The sequence below is a fragment of the Saccopteryx bilineata genome, chromosome 3, assembly GCF_036850765.1.
Source record: "Saccopteryx bilineata isolate mSacBil1 chromosome 3, mSacBil1_pri_phased_curated, whole genome shotgun sequence".
Lineage (NCBI taxonomy): Eukaryota > Metazoa > Chordata > Mammalia > Chiroptera > Emballonuridae > Saccopteryx > Saccopteryx bilineata.
The window spans coordinates 131539746-131549365 of record NC_089492.1 but is presented as its reverse complement, the minus strand read 5'-3'; the positions used below and the strand labels follow the sequence as shown (position 1 = coordinate 131549365).

The 9620-nt window shown below is 39.0% G+C and overlaps 1 pseudogene; it reads left to right on the top strand.

Annotated features, from left to right (window-relative positions):
* Nucleotides 1-9079: 9079 nt before the first annotated feature.
* LOC136329874 (short transmembrane mitochondrial protein 1-like) lies at nucleotides 9080-9305 on the top strand (annotated as a pseudogene).
* Nucleotides 9306-9620: the final 315 nt, after the last annotated feature.

The window sequence follows — 9620 nt, the reverse complement described above, 5'->3', positions numbered from 1 at the left end:
GGCGCCAACCCCTTTCCCGCGCGCGATGGGGGCCACGCCCCTTTGCGTGCGTAGGCCCCGCCCCTACGCAGTTCGGCGCTCCTGGGGATCCCGTAGTGTTGGACTCCCGTGTTGTGTTCGGTGGCTTTGTAGGTCCAGTCGCAACTCACTACTACTGGTGCTTTCTCTTTGGTTCCCGGTGACCCTCCGGTGCCGTCCGGTCTAGTTGAGCCGGGGCACTGCCCCTAAGTTGGTAAGTGTGGCTGGAACGTACTGGTGCCGAGAGGAGCACTCAGATCTGGAGAAACCCAGACCCTGCCCACAAGAGTCTTGGTCACGCAGGTTGATTGATACACGAGGCTGAGAAGAGCGAGCGTCGGACGTTCCCCCGAAGGAAGGGTTGTGAAGAAGGCTTGCAATTTGGACCAGCGTCAGAGCAAGAAGCTCTTAACCAAGGGGTAGGACTTTGGCAGGGAGCAATGGAAAAAGGTCAATACAGACAGGAAACCACGAGAAAACGGCGTAGAGGCTGTAAAACATGATGTTATGGCGATCACAAGGCCATAAGGCGTCCATGTTAATCATGAGTTACATCACAGCATTGCTTCTAAAACTGTTCACAGAATCCCTTTACACTCTTCGAGTTTATTGAATTTTGTCCTATAACACTTTAAAAATAAGACAACAGGCCCAAAATGTAGTCAGTTATGGTAAGTCCAACATCACCAACTGAGACAATTTTAGCTTTCCCAGAAATGGAACCTTAAATTAATTAGTCAATCAGGAATTGCCTTATCAGCACTAGTTAAGTAATCTGCCCAAGAGACTCCTGTCATCCCCCAAGCAAGCATGCGGCCCCCTGAGGCCATTTATCCGCTCCCGCAGCACTTCCGGAAGGGGCACCTCTTTCATTGGTGGTCAGTGAGAGGAGCACTGTAGGTGGCGGCCTTCCAACGGTCTGAGGGACAGTGAACTGGCCCCTTGTAAAAAGTTTGGGGACCACTGCAGGAACGTAACTGCAATAACCAACCTCATTTTTATGCCTAATACAACTTTAATGTTCCTGCTCCTTCTGCCTATAACAACCGCATTTTGTGTAGCTCTTTGAGCTCCTTTCTATCTGCTGCCCAGTTAATAAATTGGTAAATAAAGCCATTCAGATCCATCCCTTCCTCTCTCCCTCCCTCCCTCAGTCCTTCCTTTCTTTTCTATTGATTTTAGATGGAGGAAGAACAAAAGAGAGAAACATTGATTTGTTCTACTTATTTATACATTCATTGGTTAACTCTTCTATAGGCCTGACCTGGGATGGAACCCGCAGCCTTGGTGTATTGGGCACGGCAGCTGTAACCAACTGAGCTACCGGCCCCAGGCCTACACATCTTGAAAACATATTCAGTTGACATTTTTTAACAACACACAACACATATAATTATTTTTTAAAATAATTCAGAAATAAAGTATTTCTGGTTTCCTTTGAGTACACATCTTCTGAATAGAACTCTTATCCCAGGAGGGTATTGATAAGTTGTTTTTAACCATTAGTTTATTATATAAAATGTTTCACGTGACATTTCCTTTTTGCATTTTCTCCTTGTAGCCTTTAAAGATCATTTTAGCCTTTCATTCTATATGGATTGATATGCAAAAATATTTTCTGTGTGGCTTTTTTGACCATCTTTATTTGCTCTGCTTTTTTTGCCACTGATGTTCATAGACAGTAAAACACAATTCCCTCTTTTAACACGATGTAGGGCCTTTCAATACTCCTGATCAGAGAATTCTGTGTGGTCAATATAAACCTCTTTCTGTTAAGTCATATAGTAAAACTAGGGAAAAGAGTATGGGTCTAGGGTAAGTGATAAAATATGTGATGAGCAAAATAGGCATTGTGGGGAGAAAAGGGAGCAGAAGAGGATAAAATGGAAGAAAGGAAAGATGGGAATAAATGAGAAAACCAGGAAGAAGGGGAGGTTAAAGAGAGAATGCTGCAGCCTGGCCAGTGACTCAGTAGATAGAATATTGGTCCAGCACATGGATGTCCCAGTTTCGGTTCCTGGTTAGGAACTGAAGTGATATAGAAGTGACACATCTGCTTCTCTTCCTATCCCTCTCCCCCTTCTCTTTCTCTTTTTACTTCCTGTAGCCAGTGGTTCATGGTTCAGGCATCAGCCCCAAGCACCAAGGATAGGTGGGTTGGTACAAGCGTGTTAGCCTCAGGCACTGAGAATAGCTCAGTTGAATTGAGCATTGGCCGTAGTCAGGGATTGCCAGGAGGATCCCAGTCAGGGCACATGCAGGACCCTGTCTCACTATCTCCCCTCCTCTCACCTAAAAAGAGAGAGAGAGAGAGAGAGAGAGAGAGAGAAATAGTCTGAAAACCAATTTGATTTAGAACCCAGAAAGTTTTAATGAATCCTGCCCACACAGTGGTCAACTCTTATTGTGTTAACTCAGAATTTAGGCCACTATTAGCACTTAATCTACTTTGACATAGCTGAAATATTGCTCCAAGAAGTGTTTTACTACAAGGTGACAAGAATCTGGCCATGCTTTTGTAAATTTTGTGTAGAGCTTTCCAGGTACAGGAGTATCTACAAATGTAATCTAAAGATGGACTCAGGAGGCTGTAGTGAAATCTTCAGTGACAAAGACTCCTGAAGATTGCAATCTCAGCTAAACCTCTTCTACTTTAGTGGAGTCTCTGCTAATTGAATCAATTGAGATTACTATATCATTTGGAATGGAGAGTGATTTCACATGTTATCTAATTCAACTTCATCTTGCTTTACCACATTCCCCTGTGGGTGACATTGATCAAACATAAATGAAATCAGGAGGCTTTGGCTAGAAATAAATTATAAAGATTTATTCAAGGGTCTTTGGATTTGCAAACTGTAAACACAATTAGGTAATACTCAGAGTGTTCCAAAGAAGATGAAAAAACAGAGTTCTTACAACAGAAACGACATTCTTGAGAAGAATCAGTTCTGCATTCTTAGCCTCTGGATTGGTCAAGATGGTAATCCAAATGACTAGTGGTATGGATAATGGATGTCAGACGGTTTGGTAATGGATATCAGGGAGTATGGATACATGAGTATTCTTTCCTTAGTCCTTCAGGGGGTGATCAGAAGGTTGTCTGGAGGTTTGATGTTTATCCAGGAATTGATGCAGGATTGCAAAGTTCAAAAGTTTAGTTCCCAGGCTAGTTAAAACTAATAAAATAGTTTCCTCATACCTGAACCTGCTTGATTTTAATAATTTATCAACTTGACTATAGTGACTCCATTTTATTTCTTCACTCTACTCCTCAGTGAATTAACCATCTGTGTCTCAATTTTCTCAACTGTAAAGGTTAAAAGATTGTGTACTTCAAATAGGGTATTACGAAAATGATGTAAGTCAGTATAACATACCTAATGTAAAGTACTTCAAACCATGCATGTAGTAAGTGCTTTAAAAATGAGAGCTATTAAAACAGAATTGACTTAGATTAAACCTGTTATTGCAAATATCAACTCTTCATCTACACCAACAGATCACAAATTGTGGTGTGGGGACCAACATGGGTATGTGTGTTCCGAGAGACCATGTTTAAGGGTCCATGAAGTCAAAACTTTTTGTAATGTAACCAATCCATGTAACTGGGTTTATTGCCAGCTGCACAACTGAAAAGTCAAACCCAGAGGCAGCAGTTTTCCAGAGAGGATTTATTTTGAGTAAATTTTAAAGAACTCATTAGCTTTATTTAGTGATTCATGAATCAGGCAGGGAAACCAGCTCTGAAAAGCTGTACAAGGCAGGAGATTTTTATAGACCAAAGTGAACAGCAATGAGAATGTTATACTGGGCATTTACTGATTGTTTAAAGCAGGGTTACTTATATGGAGCAAACGGAAGTCTTAGAACCAGTTAGATAACTTGTGCTGAGCAGACCAGCATTGATTGATTAATCTAGGCCGCCTTTCCTTTCTTGAAGAGCCGAGCATAGAAAGCAGAGCATTAGTTACATTTTGATTTGCTGACATGGGGCTTAGCACGAGTGACTCCATCTTGGCCCTAATCTGATTACTTTAACATATGTACATATATAGAGAGATATATTTCTCTCTCTCTCTCTCTCTCTCTCTCTCTCTCTATATATATATATATATATATATATATATACACACACACATATATATATATATATGTATGTATTGATATATAGAGACCTATACATATTTGTAGGGTCAAATGTTAAATAAATCAAAGAACTAACAGGGCATGCTAAGGTTAAAAAATAAATAATCCATAGTACTGTTTAAAAAGGGAAAAATAAAGTATCATGAAACCTTGGGATGCAGGGATAGCTTAGTTACTTAAAAGTCAAATCATCAGAAAGGGAAAGCATATGCAGAAAAAGAAAAGGGAAAACAAAAGGAAAAGTTTTTTAAGTCCTAAAAAGATAGATCTTAAAAACAAAGAAAAAAGTCTACACTTAATTCAATGTTTAAAGAAATTGTTTAGGCAGTGGTTCCCAATCTTTTCCACTTAACTTTGATTGAAATAGTTTTTCTCTACAGATCTCAGCATTCTCTTTCTAGTTACAATGAATATATGTTATTCTTGTTATTTAAAAAATTATAACATTTAAAAGAAAGGAAAAAATTCCATCATAATAAGACACAAAGAAAGAAGAAGTGGTTTACAAAGAGGGGTTAAGAGGATGAATTTGCATTATGTACCGGAAGACATACCTCATGAATAAATATACCCACCCAGATCATTAAGATCACTAAGATAAAACACATCCCTTCTTCCAGACCTGATCAGGTCCTGCAGGATGTTAATAGTTCCAATCATCACTTCAAGAGCAAACTAGCCTTACCCAGCCAGACATGAATGAAAAGAGAATTACTTCTGCAGGGGGAGGTCAGAGCAAACTCCTTTTACTTTAGAGAACTCAGAATAAAATATGTCAGAGGTTAACTCTGCCATGTTAGGAGATGTCCCACACTTCTCTAACACCAGAGCCAGCAAAACTGAATGGATTTGTCAATATGCTAGTGTGTGAGTGCTTGCTTGTGTATGCGTGTAAGAAAAACTTGGTGACTGATAAATATATTGAAATAAGAATTCCACGGGCACTAATTTATATTTTTAATGAATAAAAATTGTGTGCATTTAAGGTATACAGCGCATTTTGAGGTGTATACATTCTGAAATTATTATCACAATCAAACTAGTTTACATATCCATCATCTTCCACAGGTACCTTTATGTGACGGTATCTTGAGAATACTTGAGATCTACTCTCTTAGCAAATTTCAAATATACAATACATCATTAACTGTAATCACCATGTTATGTTAAGTCTCCAGAACTTATTCATCTTATATCTGAAAGTTTGTATTCAGTGATCAATATCTTCCCTTTTCCTCCAACCCCCAGCCTCTAGTAACCACCATTCTACTTTCTGTTACTGTGAGTTTGACTTTTTTCCTTAGATCCCACATAAAAGTGAGATCCTGTGATAAAATTTGTCTTTCTGTGTCTGGTTCATTTCACTTGAGCATAATGTCTTCCAGATTCAGTCATGTTGTCACAAATAACAGGATTTTCTTTTTTAAGGAAGAAGAATATTCTGTTGTATATTTTTGCCACATTTTAAAATTCATCTGTTGATGGACACTTAAGCTGTTTACATATCCTGGCTACTGTGAACAATGCTACAATGAACATGAGAGTGCAGATATCTCTTTAAGATACTGATTTTATTTCCTTTGAGTATTTACCCAGGAGTAGACTTGCTGGGTCATATGGTAGTTCTATTTTTAATTTTTGAGGAACCTTCATACTGTTGTTCATTATGGCACTACAAATTTACATTCCTACTAACAGTGCCCTTTCCTCCACATCCTTGCCAACACCTGTTGTCTTTTGATTTTTTTATGACAGCCATTCTAATAGTTGTGAGGTGATATCTCATTGTGGTTTTGATTTGCATTCCCTGATGATTAATACCTTGTTATATTCTTGTTGGTTACTTGTATGTCTTCTCTGAAAAATGTTTTTTCAAGTCCTTTGCTATTTTTAAATTGCATCTGGGTTTTTTGTTATTGAGTTATATGAGTTCTTTACATATTTTGGATGTTAATCTCTTATCAGATACATGGTTTACAAATATTTTATCTTATTCTATAAGTTGCCTTTTTATTTTATTGATTGATTCCTTTGCTATTCAAAAACTTTTAAGTTTGATGTAGTACCAGCATCAAGGAGCTTGATATCCCCTGTGTTTTCTCTCATCCTAAATATCATCTCTATAAAATAGTCCACAGACAGTGTCAAAGTTCAGTCCAGACAACCACTGTGTACCAGAAGACATAGCTGACTAAACCTTTGCCCTACCTGAGTTCCTTCCCCTCTTATATCCATCCCCTCTGCCCTCCCCTACTGTCCTACTTTTCTAGGAGAGTCAGACACTGATAAGAGAAATCAGACAAATATAATTAAAGATAAGCACTCAAGTCAAAAACCGATGATCATAAATGGAATGAGTTGCTCTTAACTTTATCTTTTCCATAAGCTTTTAGCCAAGTGACTCTTTCTCTTTTTGTAAATCCTAGAGGACTACAAGGTCCTAGGTTGTTCCTTGATTTTTTTGTGTGTGTGTATAACCACTTAGGTCCTTCCCAAAACACTAAGTCCCTTGAGGCAGAGTTGAAGTCCTACTTTTGTCCTCTCCACAGCACCTAACAGATGGTTTCAAAGTAGTTGCTTAATAGGTGCTTACTGGTTGGTTGGTCTTCGATTAATTAATTTAGAACTCAATTATTTTAAAGTTAACCCCCCCACCCCATTTGAAGTGAAAAAGCAGAAGCCTAAGGAGGTTAAAGAATTACTCAACTTTCCAACAGGCAGTTATCTCCTAGGTTCTGAAGTTCTAGTTTTTATTCAACCCTTTTACAATTTATATTTACAAACCCTATATTACATAATTTTTTTCTATTTTTACCATAAAAATTTAAATTATAAAGTTAAAAAGTAGTGAAATAACAGTTGTTTACCCTTATAAGCCATTGTTTATAGAAAAGAACAAATGCAGTAGTTCCTAGTTTCAGTTCTAACATTCTATGGTTTCCATATCATCTGAGAGCTTTTGAAGAACACTTTAGTGGCAAGCTTCCATGTCTACCTATTTTAGCAAAACATGATGGTCCTACATGCTCTAGAGAAAAGTATGAATTTCCTAGGAACAGATTTTTTTCTCAAGCTTTCAAAACTTTGGTTAAAGTTCATCCTTTGAACAAAGGTTCTGAGTAGCTCCACGGGCTTCAGCATTCCTTACTTCAGCATTTTCCAGGACCCATGCAGGATCAAGTTGATGCATTGAGGGGACACTGGCTATTCCGGCCAAGCCAGATGGCAAGGAAGACACAAGAGGAAAAACTCTAAAGACTGTAAAGATCCAGAGAAGGGTGAGATGGTGACTGAAGGTGGAGGTCAGAGAGTTTCAGGATGGAGAGCCAGGATTTGGACAATAGGTAAGATTTGGGTGGAAGGATGTTCAAAGCTAGAGTATCACCAAAAAGGTAAAGAAGAACCTTGGTATAAAGCCCCTTAAAACCATCAAGCAGCAAACTAACCTTTTGGTGGAAAAAAAAAACTCAGCCAAATGTTTACCAAAAAGTACAATTTTTGGTGGCTCTATTTACTTAAAGTTGACTTGAACAGGGTTTTACCATTATGGAAAGAAATGCCTTCTGTCTCATTATTGCCATTTGCACTATCCTTATGTAATCTTGTGCCTCAGGAAGCATTACTTAGCCAATTAAAAGAATCAGTAAGTGGTAATTAAGATGAAGATTATCTACAAATGGAGAAAGTAATTTAACAGTACAAAGATGGGACAAAGAGTCTCTGACAAGTGTCCTCAAATATTTTTTAAAATAAAGTAAGATAGAACCACAAGAATAGTAAAGACTTATTTGACTCTTGAGGAATTTGGTGTTGATATTTATCGATGAAGATTTATAATTTTCAGTAGCAAAGAGGCATTTACATATTTGTTCATTTTTCTATCACCACACATGAAGGTTCTTCAGAGAGCCAGGTACCAAGTATTTCTGTTCAGATCCAAGAAACATCTCTTCCTGCTCCTTTGGCTAATAATATTGTACCTCTGGCAGTGAGAAAAAGGCAGGAACACTATTACAGCTCACAATGTCAATACTCTTCAAAATGTGTTTGCATGAAAACAGTATGATTTGGAGATTGGGTTTTTTGTTTGTCTCCAATCCCCATGTCTAAGCCTGCCCTACTGGAAATGGAGCTCAAATAACCCCATTTACATTTTGCCACTAACATGGTTGCCTGAGCTTCTCTCCAGGGGTCCTCAGTTTTGTTCTGGGCTTGACCTTACCTATGATCACTTTCAGACCCAGATACAAAATTCTGCATTGCCAAGAACTCATTTTTATAGTCTTTGGAGAAACCCAATGATTCATCAGGAAGCATGTTTTCCAAAGATACAATAGAGTCACAGAATTTGCCATCTTAAAGGAATTTGAGACATTCATAAAATCATGAAAATTCAGATCTGGTGGAGCTTTAGAGTCATTCAGACCAATTCTTTTCTTTCTGAATCCCCTCTTTCTGAATCGCCTTTCTCAGTTCTATAACATCAATGTCTAGTCTCCTTCCTAGCTCTCTGGCCACTTTTTCTCAGTCTACTTTGCAAGCTGTTCTTTCCTAGGCTCAACCTTCATGCTCTTCTGCTCACTATTCTTACAGGTCATCTCATCCAGGACCATGACATTAAATACCATCCATATACTGATGATTCCCAAATTTATATCTCCATTCCACACTCTTCCATGTTTCAAGCTCCTTTATCCAACCATCTATTCCTTGCCTCTCATCTATGTCACAAATGTCTCAAACTTTTTGTGTTTAGAAATGGACTCTGGAAAAAAAAAAAGAGGCGGAGTCAGAAGCCCCGGTCACCCCAGTTGGGTCTGTCCCAGCCTCTGGACTCCCTGAGGGCTGGCTGCTGCCAGGGGTCAGCCCCTGGCCTCCAGGGCCTGTTTCCAAAGTACCCCGTTAGGGGTAAATGAGCGTGGCCCTTGGATTTACTTTAGGCAACCTGGTTGGAATGTATCTGGCTCAGAATTATGACATACCCAACCTGGCTAAAAAAACTTGAAGATATTAAAAAGGACTTGGATGCCGAGAAGAAACCCCTAGCTCGTGAGGCCACCTCCAGTACTTCCTCCAGGGATCCCGATTTCGTTCTTCCCGTGGGTCTCCTTTCCATCCAAACCAAACGCTTGTCTTAATCTCCAGTCTCAGCCCTTGCTAGATCCCGCAGTGCGTTCGGGCACGAATGGGGCTATGAGTTAAGAGCTGTCCTTACTTTTCCAGCACCCTCACCTCACCCTTCCTCCTCCTAGCCAGTTGGAGGCTGTCCTAAGACTGGAGTTATGGTGCTAGATTAGTAAATGTAACCTGTAATTAGTAGTCTCTCCCTTACTCTTTGGGATCTCTACTGCCTTTTTCACAAGAAAAAGTTTTGTATAGCTGATCAGATACAAATAATGCCGACTTCACAGCTTAGCAATTGGAATGGGTGTTTAAACATTTGGTAATAAATT